This window comes from Ovis aries, chromosome 11 (assembly GCF_016772045.2).
Source record: "Ovis aries strain OAR_USU_Benz2616 breed Rambouillet chromosome 11, ARS-UI_Ramb_v3.0, whole genome shotgun sequence".
NCBI lineage: Eukaryota > Metazoa > Chordata > Mammalia > Artiodactyla > Bovidae > Ovis > Ovis aries.
This window is the reverse complement of record NC_056064.1, coordinates 12,311,866-12,326,178: the sequence shown is the minus strand read 5'-3', so window position 1 is coordinate 12,326,178 and position 14,313 is coordinate 12,311,866. Positions and strand designations below refer to the sequence as shown.

Genomic DNA, 14,313 nt, shown 5'->3' with positions numbered 1-14,313 from the left:
ACAGAGGGGCCTGGTAGGCTGAAGTCCGTGGGGTCACTAAGAATCGGACACAACTGAGTGACTTCACTTTCACGCATTGGAGAAGGAAATGGTAACCCACTCTAGCGTTCTTGCCTGGAGAATCCCAGGGATGGTGGAGCCTGGTGGGCTGCCGTCTATGGGGTTGCACAGAGTTGGACATGACTAAAGCGACTTAACAGCAGCAGATAGCATATTAAAAAGCAGGGACATTACTTTGCCAACAAAGGTCTGTCTAGTCAAGGCTATGGTTTTTCCAGTGGTCATGTATGGATGCGAGAGTTGAACTGTGAAGAAAGCTGAACGCCAAAGAATTGATGCTTTTGAACTGTGGTGTTGGAGAAGACTCTTGAGAGTCCCTTGGACTGCAAGGAGATCCAACCAGTCCATTCTAAAGGAGATTAGTCCTGGGTGTTCCTTGGAAGGACTGATGCTAAAGCTGAAACTCCAATACTTTGGCCACCTCATGCAAAGAGTTGACTCATTGGAAAAGACCCTGATGCTAGGAGGGATTGGGGGCAAGAGGAGAAGGGGACAACAGAGGATGAGATGGCTGGATGGCATCACTGACTTGATGGACATGAGTTTGGATGAGCTCTGGGATTTGGTGATGGACAGGGAGGCCTGGTATGCTGTGATTCATGGGGTCGTAAAGAGCTGGACATGACTAAGTGACTGAACTGAACTGAACTCTTAAAAGTGCTGTGGAATAGGTATAATTTAGACATTTGTTTGTGCAAAGGCAGAAAATCAAATGATGACTCAAAATCTCTTAACTTTGGTAAATGAACCTTTTTCCTTATCATTAAAACAGATACCATGTACTCAAAATTTATATATTTATATATTTTATGGTATGTTTTTTTCTTCAAGATAAAAAGTGACAAATTTTAGAAGAAAAAGAATCATACAATATCAAACAAGTCAGATAAGATACAAACTGGATATGACACAGTCTTGTTCCAAGGGGCCTCCAAATTATTTTTTAAAAAATTTTTATCTAACATATGCTCTATGGGAGGCACTATTCCACGTGTTTTACAAATATTATTTCATATAATCCTTGTAATTTCCCTAGAGTCAGGTTCAGTCGCTCAATCATGTCCAACTCTCCGCGACCCCATGAATCGCAGCACGCCAGGCCTCCCTGTCCATCACCAACTCCCAGAGTTCACTCAAACTCAAGTCCATTGAGTCAGTGATGCCATCCAGCCATCTCATCCTCTGTTGTCCCCTTCTCCTCCTGCCCCCAATCCCTCCCAGCATCAGAGTCTTTTCCAATGAGTCAATGCTTCACATGAAGTGGCCAAAGAACTGGGAGTTTCAGCTTCAGCATCAGTCCCTCCAATGAACACCCAGGACTGATCTCCTTTAGGATGGACTGGTTGGATCTCCTTGCAGTCCAAGGGACTCTCAAGAATCTTCTCCAACACCACAGTTCAAAAGCATCAACTCTTCGGCGCTCAGCTTTCTTCACAGTCCAACTCTCGCATCCATACATGACCACTGGAAAAATCATAGCCTTGACTATGATTTTTGGACCTTTGTTGGTAAAGTAATGTCTCTGCTTTTTAATATGCTGTCTAGGTTGGTCATAACTTTCCTTCCAAGGAGTAAGCGTCTTTTAATTTAATGGCTGCAATCACCATCTGCCTTGATTTTGGAGCCCCAAAGATTAAGTCTGACACTGTTTGCACTGTTTCCCCATCTATTTCCCATGAAGTGATGGGACCAGATGCCATGATCTTCGTTTTCTGAATGTTGAGCTTTAAGCCAACTTTTTCCACTCTCCTCTTTCACTTTCATCAAGAGGCGTTTTAGTTCCTCTTCACTTTCTGCCGTAAGGGTGGTGTCATCTGCATATCTGAGGTTATTGATATTTCTCCCGGCAATCTTGATTCCAGCTTGTGCTTCTTCCAGCCCAGCGTTTCTCATGATGTACTCTGCATAGAAGTTAAATAAGCGGGGTGACAATATACAGCTTTGATGTACTCCTTTTCCTATTTGGAACCAGTCTGTTGTTCCATGTCCAGTTCTAACTGTTGCTTCCTAACCTGCATATAGGTTTCTCAAGAGGCAGGTCAGGTGGTCTGGTATGCCTATCTCTTCAGAATTTTCCACAGTTTCTTGTGATCCACACAGTCAAAGGCTTTGGCATAGTCAATAAAGCAGAAATAGATGTTTTTCTGGAACTCTCTTCCTTTTTCCATGATCCTACAGAGTAGACACTTATTATTCCCATTTTACAGATGAGGAAGTTGAAGAACAAAAGGTAAGTCACTTGCTCAAGGTCAGGCAGCTGAGGGGCAGAAATGTGATTTCCACCCAAGGACTCAGTTTCTAGGGTCCATACTGTTAATCTCTATGTTATGCTTTTACAAAGAAATTTGAATGCTGAGGTTATGAAGTTAGTGCACTTCACCTTTGCTGGCAGCATCATACACGGGTAAAAATCCTTTTGGAAATTAATACGGAAATACTTAAGAGCAGGAAATGGTCATATCCTTTGATCATATGGTTCATTCCTAGTAGTTTCATTTAAAGAAATAATTTGAGTATCATAAAGATCGCAAAAAAAAAACCCTTCATAGAACCTTGAAAACATGTTTATAAGATAAACTGACCGAAGATTATTAAAAGCGTACAAAATATATACACAGTGAATGATATTATACAAAAACAAAGTGGTTATTGTATTGGACAGTACTTTGGGATAGCTTTTTGATTAACTTTTTTTTACACAAGTAATAAGTAAAAGCAGTCTTCTTTTAAATTCAAACTGCACACAGATACGGCTAAAGGCCTCACCACTACCAAATCCTTGTCACTTCCTCCCACTAGTTTTGATCCCACACCCTTCTCCTAGAGACAATCAGTGTTTGGTCTGTCTCCTTTCACATCTTTTTTTCACGCCTTTGTAAGCACTACTCACAGAAATGTAGCTCATTCCTTATTGTGTTGCACAGTACTCCGTTACGTAACAATACTACAGATAGTCTAGATATTCCTTACTGTTGGACATTTATCTTGTTTCTCATTTTTTCCTTCATACAACATTTGCCTCCTAATGAAATGTATACATATACATGAAAAATCATGCCTCCTAATAAAATATATACATATACACATATATTATGCTTCTTTAGAGAGCGATAACTAGGTCATTCACATTTCTTTCTTTTAATAAATATCAAACTTCCTTCCAAATGGCTCTACCAAATTACATGCCTACAATTGTGCTTTTCCTAGCCTTTTATTCACTGTTGTTTATATAGTCTCTATAATTCAAACAAAAATTTCTAAAAGAATCTATCTTGTATGGCCCTATACAGTTAGATATTCAAATAATGGAGAAAATAAATCTCCATTTCTCTTGTTATTGAGAAGGTATAAATCTAGTTCCTGCTCTTATGTACTAGTTTCAAATCATCTGTAATTCAAAGCAGAAGACAGTGCGGCAATGTAAATGCCGTTTAGCCTTAGCACTCACAGATATAATGCTGACAGTGTTGCTACATGTGGGTGTGCGGAAAAGTGAATGCATCACTTCTACGATGCCCATACAAAGCTGTTCTTGGCTTTACCACAACACACACGGTTAGTGCATGCTGTAGAGTAGACTGTGGCTCGGTATCTTCACTTCACAGACTGCCAGTGTCTGTAATCAAAAGGAACCACTCCGTCTTTGCAGACCATCAGGTTGGACCATCTGCCACTACTTCTGCTTCCTCAGCATCCCTGAGCTTTGCTGCATTGCATAAAAAATTGCAGTAGTCGAAGAGAAAATTCTGCGTCTTCCTATTGGTTTCTATTAACAAGCATAAAAATGTGGAAAAAAAAAAAAAAAACCAGAATGGACTATGTGTGCTGGACAGCTGAGCTACTTTATCAATGAATGCACGAATAACAACTCATCAGCTTAGAGCACAAATGGAGAAACAGGCAAGTTGTACAGGTGTTCTTCTACTAAGAATAGCAGCTCGCATTCGGAAACATGCCAAGTATGTCACTTAACAATCTCAAATAATTTTTAAGGTTGAAATGTCTTTGAAAACTGCCCGTAAGAACATTAATCAGAAAAGACACCACTTAGTTTATGATCACAGGAAATTTGTGGTATACTTAAAATGCTGCAGGAGAGACTTAAAAATGTCATGGAAAGAATGCCTTTAAGTATTCACGTGGCTTTTTTTATTCTCCATAATATAAAATGGCTATTTAACATATGTTGATGACAAGTTTTCTAGTTCATTCACTTGCTTCCAGCAGTTTTTCAACTCAAACACACAATTTATCATTCTCCTGGTTCATAAACTTTTGAGCTATCAGCAACATTGCACTCATCAGTTCAACTACACTAAAATATGTTTCCAAGTACTCTTTCCCCTAGAGATGAAAAAACTTAGTCAAAAGACAATCAGTAGCCCAAATTTCTCTGCAAATCTAACCAAATGTAATGACAAGTTGTCATCAGTGCCTTTAATCTCTTTAAAAAAAAAAGAATATACGTTGTATCTAACCTAGCATTTTACGCTTTAAAGGCATTTTCACAGACACTATCTCATAAGATTCTTCCCAAATAAGTGGGGGGCGGGGTGGGGGGGTGGAATTCCCTAGCAGTCCAGTGGTTAGGACTCCGAGCTTTCACTGCCAAGGTCCTAGGGTTCAATCACTAGTCCAGGAACTAAGACTCCACAAACTGCTGGGGATGGCAAAAAAAAAAAAAAAAAAAGGATTTTGGCAGTAGTTTAGTAAGATAAGCACAGACCACAGCTTGTCTAACTCAATGAAACTAAGTCATGCCGTGTGGGGCGACCCAAGATGGATGGGTCATGGTGGAGAGGTCTAACAGAATGTGATCCACTGGAGAAGGGAATGGCAAACCACTTCAGTATTCTTGCCTTGAGAACTCCATGAAGAGTATGAAAAGGCAAAAAGATAGGACACTGAAAGATGAACTCCCAGGTCATAGATGCCCAATATACTACTACAGATCAGTGGAGAAATAACTCCACAAAGAATGAAGGACACCGACTCAATGGACATGAGTTTGGGTGGACTCCAGGAGTTGGTGATGGACAGGGAGGCCTGGCGTGATGCGGTTCATAGGGTCGCAAAGAGTCAGACCTGACTGAGCGACTGAACTGAACTGAGTCAGATAAGGCTAACATATATCTCTGTACTGATTCTTTTGAGGAGAGAGAAAAAGACTGAAAACAAGGAGAGAGGGGAAGGAGGAAGCAGAAAGGCAAGAAAAAGGGAAGGAAGGAAAGAAGGGGGAGGGGGGAAGAGGAAAGATAAACGGGAAGGAGGGAGGGATGGAGGAAGAGAAGGCCAGCCCACACACTGGTTTCAGGTTTCCTAAGAGAAACATCCTGAGAAACGCTGGGCTGGAAGAAGCACAAGCTGGAATCAAGATTGCTGGGAGAAATATCAATAACCTCAGATATGCAGATGACACCACCCTTATGGCAGAATGTGAAAAGGAACTAAAAAGCCTCTTGATGAAAGTGAAAGAGGAGAGTGAAAAAGTTGACTTAAAGCTCAGCATTCAGGAAACTAAGATCATGGCATCTGGTCCCATCACTTCATGGCAAATAGATGGGGAAACAGTGGAAAACAGTGTCAGACTTTATTTTGGGAGGGCTCCAAATCACTGCAGATGGCGACTGCAGCCATGAAATTAAAAAGACGCTTACTCCTTGGAAGGAAAGTTATGACCAACCTAGACAGCATATTCAAAAGCAGAGACATTACTTTGCCAACAAAGGTCTGTCTACTCAAGGCTATGGTTTTTCCTGTGGTCATGTATGGATGTGAGAGTTGGACTATGAAGAAAGCTGAGTGCCAAAGAATTGATGCTTTTAAACTGTGGTGTTGGAGAAGATTCTTGAGAGTCCCTTGGACTGCAAGGAGATCCAACCAGTCCATTTTAAAGGAAATCAGTCCTGGGTGTTCCTTGGAAGGACTGATACTAAAGCTGAAACTCCAATATTTTGGCCACTTCATGGGAAGAGTTGACTCACTGGAAAAGACTCTGATGCTGGGAGGGATTGGGGCCAGGAGGAGAAGGGGGCAAAAATCGATGAGATGGCTGGATGGCATCACTGACTCGACGGACAAGAGTCTGGGTGAACTCTGGGAGTTGGTAATGGACAGGGAGGCCTGGCATGCTGCAATTCATGAGGTTGCAAAGAGTCGGACACGATTGAGTGACTGAACTCAACTGAAGGGAACCAATGATGTTTCTTTCATCACCATCCCCTAAAACCTGCTAAGCCAGTCACATTTAATATCCATGAATTTAAAATTAAAATCATTTACTACTTTCATTCTCCTTCCCTTTAAGAAAAGTTTTTTTATAACATAATACAGTAAGTTCCCTACATACAAAAAAGTTTTGTTCTGACTACACATCTCCAAGTCCAATTTGGTTATAAATCTGACAAAGTTAGTAACTCAACTAACACAATTATGTATTATAGTGCAGTACTGTACCTATGTGTGTGTGCATGCACTCAGTCACGCCCGACCCTTTGCCAAGACCCTGGGCCATAGCCCGCCAGGATGCTCTGTCCATGGAATTTTCCAGGCAGGAATACTGGAGTGGGTTGTCATTTCCTCCTCCAGGGGATTTTCCCCACCCAGGGATCGAAACTGTCTCTTGCATCTCCTGCGCTGGCAGGCAGATTCTTTACCACTGCGCGACCTGGGAAGCCCCAACAATAGCCCCATTCCACACAAATAGTACATTAACAAAACAAACACAAAAATTAAAGAAAATATTTTTAATTTCACAGTACAGTACCTTGAAAAGTACAGTAGGAAGTACAACAGCTGGCATACAGGGGCTGGCATCCAGTGAACTGGAGGAGGGAGGGGAGATCAGAGATGGCACAGCTGAAGGATCATCAGTAATAGGAGACAGATGGCAAGCTGCGATTTCACTCACACCTGAAGTTAATGGCACAGGTTCTGGATCCGTGCTGATTTCAATTCTACTGACCCTTGAAAACAATCTTGAAAAGATGATCCAGTGATACCTGGGTAGTAGCTCTTTTCTCATCTAGATGACACGGTAGCAAGGGATTGCATTCGGAATGGCTGCTGCAATCTTTATATACTGTCCTATGTTCAGGTCCTGTGCCTCCAAAAGTGCCTCCTCAAATAAAGAAAATCCCCTTGGCATCTCCTGCATTGTGAACACCTTTGGTTCTTCAGTTATTTCTTCTTGTCTCTCTTTGCCCTTTCTCTCGGCCTCCAATTCCATCTTTTCGCCTCACTCCACTCTCTCCATCATTTTCATTTTTGCTTTCATCATTACATCACCCGGCGTTTCTTAGCGGTACCAGCTACCTCACTGCTGCTTTTATGCTTGCTTCTAGATATCTGGGTTTGAAAAAAAGATACTGTACTCCTGTAGGCTATACAGTACTGTAAACTACGTAAAAGCACAAGTACTTCTAGAGGAAGCACACACTTGACGATGTGTCCCAGGCACGTGAACTAACTAATGTGACTGGATATGCAGATGCACATTCGCATCTTTGAAAGTTCACAACTTGGAGAGTCACACGTAGGGGACTTACTGTATATCCTAAATCTCCCCTTTTTAGAAATTTTACTATTCACTGAGATGTCTGCAACGAAATGAAAGCTCAGTTCTCCAATGACATCATCTTCCAAGTAAGTCAAACTTTATATTTTAGACTCTCATTGGTAAAGAAAGTCACAAATAACAACACAGGGGTACATCTTTAGCAATTAATTATAGAATTAAAAGCCTGACATTCTATATTCTACTACCAGTACTAATTAAATCCATAATATTCAATTTTAAAGTTTTTTTGTACTTTTCAATTAAGAAGCCATGAAAAATTCCCCACAATTCTATAAGAATTCACCTATCTTTATGTTTCAGATCCTTGATGACAGGCATGACAAAGAAAACCACTTTAGAAGAGAATAAGTTAATGAACTTTGGAAATAAAAGAAATGTATTAGAAGAAAACAAATTAATGAAATTTGGAATTGTTCTTATAATTTCCATACAGAGTGGAAACAACTAATTTTTTAACTATCCTGGAAAACTAGTGGAAAAGAACACATACAGTGCCTCTATTCTCAACACTGCTGTCATTTAGGAAGAAACAGTGTTGAAAATAAATCAATGCCTTGGCAACTACTACACCTAATAAAAGACAGGAAAAAATGTCATATTCAGTACCACTAATGATAAGAACACATAACAACTGACAAACTTTCATATGTTATTCCTTCAAATACCAAAAGCAATTTTGAAAAAAATTATTTAAATGGGACAATCTTGAATTCTTTAAAGAAATTCACATATTTACATTGTCAAACTGAGTTTCTGCTTTATATTTTCTCAATAGTCTTTACTCATAATTTATGATAAGAAGGTACACATCAACCTGGTAATAACAAATGCTTTAATCTGAAAATTTTTAATTAAAATTTTAATAAATCTAACAGCTTCAAATTTTTATAGGAAGGGTTAATATACCATAGACACTTAATTTTCTTCAGTATTTTAGATATTGTCCCTTACCAGTTCTCTTATCTCAGATTTTCTAATAGCAATGGTTATCAACAAGCCCTGGAAGGAAAAGCCATTACTATTCTACTAAATACTCAGGTAGAGTTACCAACAACAGCATTACCAACTTATGGTCTGAACAAAAATGAAAAGGAAGTTAATTCAACAAGTGAAAGTTAATTTTGTTTAAATGAAGAAAATACATATTGCTCTCCAGCTTTCCTTGTCAACCAAGCTCTAATTATTCAGTTAATTTAGTTTCATAAGTGATTTTTTCTTTAAAAATGACTATTTTAAAGTTGAATTTAACTTTCAAGACAATTAATCTGTAACTAAAGAATTATCTTTCCTGTAATCATTCACTCAATATTTCCCCAAGGAATTTCTGTCCTAGTTATGTACAAAAATTTTATTACTTTTATCATAACTCTACACTGTGACCTCATGGCAGTGGTTATTAAGTCATCAGGAAACAAAGTAATTACATTCAGAGAGGCATTTTTTACAAATAAAAGTATATATATATTTATTAAAATACCCAAAATAATGCCATGGAATAAATATATAAGAGGAAAAATTAGAACAGCAGTACCAAAAAGACTTCTGCCTTTTGAAGAAATTTGATCATATTTTTAATAGTAATAGTTTTTTTTTTTTAACTGAAATGAATATTTCACTGCATTTTTAGGAATAATAAATACAACTGAGATTTGGTAAGAGCCTGCTATTGATTCTTTATTTTTATAATTCTAAAAATATTCTAATTTGACTCTATTTTTGAAAATTGTTGTGCTGGTGTTTTTCTCCCAGAAACAGAAACATGTTGCTATTATTAAAGTGGATAAGCATCTTAAACCCACGTTTTAAAAGAAATCCATAGGCTTCCCTGGTGGCTCAGTGGTAAAGAATCTGTCTGCCATGCAGGATACATGGGTTCAATCCCAGATCCGGGAAGATCCCACATGCAGAGCAACTAAGCCCATGCGTCACAATTCTTGAGCCTGTGCTCTGGAGTCCAGGAGTAGCAACTATGGAAGCCTTTGCACCCTAGAACTGCTGCTCCAAAAGAGAAGCCAGCGCAATGAGAACCTTGTGCATTGCAACTAGAGAGGTGCCCTGCCCTTCACCTTGCCCAAACTAGAGAAAAGCTTGCAGAGCAACCAAGACCCCACACAGCCAAAAAATTTTTTTGTAATTTTAAATAAAAATAAAAGAAACCCATATATCTCAGAGAACCATTAAGCTAATAGGCAATAAACAAATAAAAAGAAAATGCAAGGGTTGACAGTAAATAAAAATTTCATATAACCAAGTTCACCTTGTTTCATAAACATAATTTCATCCTTTCTGCTGCAAGAAAAATATAGTATTTAGAGATAATGAAGCATTTCACACTGCACAACACTACTGGATAGAGTTCTGCTTGCTGTTCATTTTAATGTAGAAATTTTTTAAACTTGACAGAATTATATAAACACTAAATTTCATTTCAATATGAAGTGGGGTTTTTATGTTTTTCCTTCTAGCAATCAAGGGAAAGAGAGGTTCTATTGTTAATAAGAAATCCTGACATAAAGACCTAAAGGAGCTTTACTACTAGAAGAAAATCTTTTCACCAAAAGGCCCTGGTTCAAAAGAAACAGGCTACCACTTATATGGCCATTATAAGTAGGGGGGATAAAGGCCATCAGGAAAATATATTTTAAACAAAGGTCCTAGCTAAAGAAACAAAAATAAAACAAAACAAACTATTAAAACCAAGAATTGAATCTGGCCATCAAAAAATAAACATAAAACAAGCCTAGGAGTTTCTTTTCTCTATTGCACACAATAAGCACTTCATAACTGTCAGCAATTTCCTGATAACCATACATGGCTTTATAAACAACCTCAAGATGGCAACATTCTGAAGTTATTACACAAAACCAAAAGTGTACAAACACTTCCCAAACAACCAAAGCAGAACAAAATAATTTAAAATAAGGAAGTCTAGATTACATATGATGCAATTCAAGTTTCTCTGAGAAAATACACAAGTTCTGTGGCAAGACTACATGGAGGAATAATCAGAACGAAATTTATGAGGCAAAATAGGAGTTACCACACGTACTCAAATTCTTTTTAAAGACTTTTTAGAAAATGTTTCCCTGGCTCATATTGGATTAGTTGCTTAGCAGTTAAAAAAAAAAACAAAACATAAATTCAGATACTAACTTTCACTCTAAAATAAATTTCAGGTAAATTTTTTTAAGGCTCAATACTAAAAATATAAAGTCATAAATTCAAATTTTTTTGACATCTATTAAGAGTAAAAATGTGAGACTTCCTAAGTGTACAAAATACAGTTCATAGGTTTAACTATATACAAATTTTAAACTTATGCATATTAAAAAATAGCAAAAAGAAATCAATAAAATGGTAAACCAACTGGAGAAAACATAGCAAATCTGTCAGACAATTTACATTTAAAGCCTTTATTACAAAGAGATTCTACAAGGTGATTTTCTTTAAACTTAAAATGTTGGTAAGAAAAATGACAAAAACACAATGAGTAAATACAGCTACCAAAAATGACAGGAAAGCTTCCAGTTTGACAACTAAATCAAAAAATACAAAATAAAATGCCATTTTAGACTATTCAATTAGCAAATAATTTTTTCACAAATTATAATACCAAATTCTGAAAAAATCTTTAGTAAAATCAACACTTATATCACTTTCAGAAAATGATATCAAAACAAGGTCCTATTATATATATACCACAGGAAACAATATTCAATATCCTATAACAAACATAATTAAAAAGAACATGAAAAAGAATATACACATGTATTGATATAATTGAATCACTTTTCTATACAGCAGAAATTAACAACTATACTATACTTAGTATAGTTGTAAATCAACTATACTCCAATAAAATTAACGTTTTAAGAAAGAAAATGATTCAGACAAAAGATGTTATTTCTTGAATTCTTTCCTAAGGAAATAATCCTAAATTTGGGAGAATCTTCAATGAATGAAGACGTTCATTTCACCATAATGTAATAAATGAAAAACTGGAATAAATTTAAATATCTAATACTAAGGCAACAGTAAATTATAGGCAATTTAGGCAATGCAAATATAAAGCAACCAAGAATAATTACAAATATGAAAATGTTAACAATTTGAAAAACTAACATACGATACACTATATGACCAAAAAAAAGTTTAAATAAAAGAACACTAGGAAAAAAAAAAAAGAACACTAGATTGAAATATTTAATTTCACCCCCTGTGTAAGAGTACACTGAAACTCAGTAAAGGGACTGTTTTCTTCTTTAAATCCATAAACCGCACCCCCCCCAAAAAAAACTCAGCATAGGAAATGAAGCTAAGAAAATTTTGGAAGTTATAAAGGATGGACACGTATAAAATATTAGGACTTAGTAGATGTAATAAAGCTGAATCCCTAAGCTGATAATAGGAGGTGAGCTTTTTACATGACAGAATCCTATAAAGGCTCAGAATGAGTGGGACCAGGATACCTCTAGAAGGCGTAGAAGGATGAGAATAAAGAACGCAGTTGTGCTATTGGCTCAAAGCTATTTAAGAAACTGTGATACTCCAGAGATCTCCAACTCCATTTCACACAGCCTGGCCACTAAGACTCCCCAGCGGTGGCAAAAGACTAAAAGTTGATTGTCTAGAAGACAGGAAACATTTCTCTGGACATCAGACATAAATGAGGTTAGGTAAGCCACTCTAAAAACAAGAGTATTAACTAAATACACGAATGGAACATAGAGACATCTCTCCTCTTCCTCCTCTGAGCTTCCAGAGCCTAACAGTCACAGATTTACCCTCCAGACAAAAGACTGGAGGGGACTTTTCTCTGAGAAAAGACCTAAATATACTGAGTTGGGGGTGGGGTGGTTTCACATTAAAAATGCTCAGCAACAAGCCTAATACAGAACTTCTAATTAGCATTATAAGCAGAGAAACAAGATGATTAGGTATCTGCAAAATGCCTCAAATATGAAAGAAGCCAAAAAAAAAAAAAAAAAAAAACCAGGAAAAAAATTAAGGAAACAGTCTATAGAGTGAGGGGAAAAAACCTATTAATAAAAACATATCATTAATATCCTCAAAAATAAAATACGAAAAAGATGAAGAAAAAAATACCACACTATTAAACAAAATTCACAGAACAAAAAAGGGCTCTTAAGGACAAATAGCCAACACACACAAGTAAAAGTATTTAACATTATTAGTCTTTAAGGAAATGCAAATTAAAACCACACTGAGATACTACTTCCCACTAATCTGAATGTTTGAAATTAAAAAGTCTCACAATACCAAGCATTGGTAAGGAAGCACAGCAACTGAAACTGGTGAAAGTGAAAAAATTATACAACCACTTTGAAAAGCTATTTGATGGTTTCTTGACTTCCCTGGTGGCTCAGGCGGTAAAGCGTCTGTCTACAATGCGGGAGACCCAGGTTTGATCCCTGGGTTGGGAAGATCCCCTGGAGAAGGAAATGGCAATCCACTCCAGGACTATTGCCTGGAAAATCTCATGGACAGAGGAGCCTGGTAGGCTTACAGTCCATGGGGTCGCAAAGAGTCGGACACGACTGAGCGACTTCACTAGTAAAGGTAAACATATACCGAGTCTATGTCCCAACCATTCCACGCCACTCCTAGGTATATATGAAAGCATATGTTCAGAAAGACTTGTACAAAAATGTTTATAGCAGTTTTATTCATAATAGCCAAAATGAGGAAACCCAAATGTCCTACTGAATAATACTAAATTCACATAGGAGAATACTACTCAGCAACAACATGGATGAATATCACATCTCTCAGACATTTTTTGAGCAAAAAAAGCCAGACACAAAAGGATACACACTGTATGATTCCACTTATATTAAGTGTAAAAATGAACAAAACTAATATATAGTGACAGAAATCAGAAAAGTGGATGCCTCTGGTGGGTGGGGAGAAGGAAATGGCAACTCACTCCAGTATTCTTGCCTAGAGAAACCCGTGGACAGAGAAGCCTGGTGGGCTGCTGTCCACGGGGTCACCCAGAGTCGGACATGACTGAAGCGACTTAGCAGCAGCACCAGCAGCTGGTGGATGGGAATAACTGATTGGAAAGAAGCATGAAAAGTCCCCTCCAGTCTTTTGTCTAGAGGGTAAATTTGTGACTATTAGACTCTGGAAGCTCAGAGGAAGAAGAGGAGAGATGTCTCTACGTTCCCATTCATGTATTTAGTTAATACCCTTGTTTTCATGCTTTCTTTCTGGGGTGATGGAAATATTCTATATCTTGAACTGGGTAATAACATAATAGTAAAACATTTGTCAGAATTCACTGAACTAAACATTTAAGATCTATTTTGAAAGTAGTGTAGGTTACATGAATGCATGTTTTTTAACTCAATGAAGTGTACACTTAAGATCTGTGCATTTCACCACATGTAAATTTACCACATGAAAATTTTCAGTAAGAAAAAATTGCACTCTTAAAAATTAAAAAAAATGAGAGCAGAAAAACAAAGATCAATTGAAAACCTGTAAGGTAAATTTAAAGAAATCTTCCCCAAAGTGGTAAAAAGACAAAGATGGAAAAAGCTAAGAAAATTAGAGGATTAGTCCAGGAGATTCAATATCCAAGTAAGAGCTGCAAGAAGAAAGAAAATATAAGAGAGGAAATCATCTATGAGATAATTTTTTTTCATTTC

The 14,313-nt window shown here is 37.3% G+C and overlaps 1 protein-coding gene across 6 annotated transcripts in view; it reads right to left on the bottom strand.

The window, feature by feature from the left end:
- USP32 (ubiquitin specific peptidase 32) overlaps window positions 1-14,313 on the bottom strand; it is a 198,682-nt gene that overhangs the window by 160,540 nt on the left and 23,829 nt on the right. For 3 of the 6 annotated variants that reach the window (XM_060395174.1, XM_060395175.1, XM_060395176.1), the window contains exon 2: window positions 6,827-6,884. The exons of the other annotated variants lie outside the window; for them this stretch is intronic. The gene's annotated coding sequence lies outside the window, so the exon portion shown is untranslated. The remainder of the gene's footprint in view (window positions 1-6,826; window positions 6,885-14,313) is intronic. 6 annotated transcript variants of the gene reach the window in all.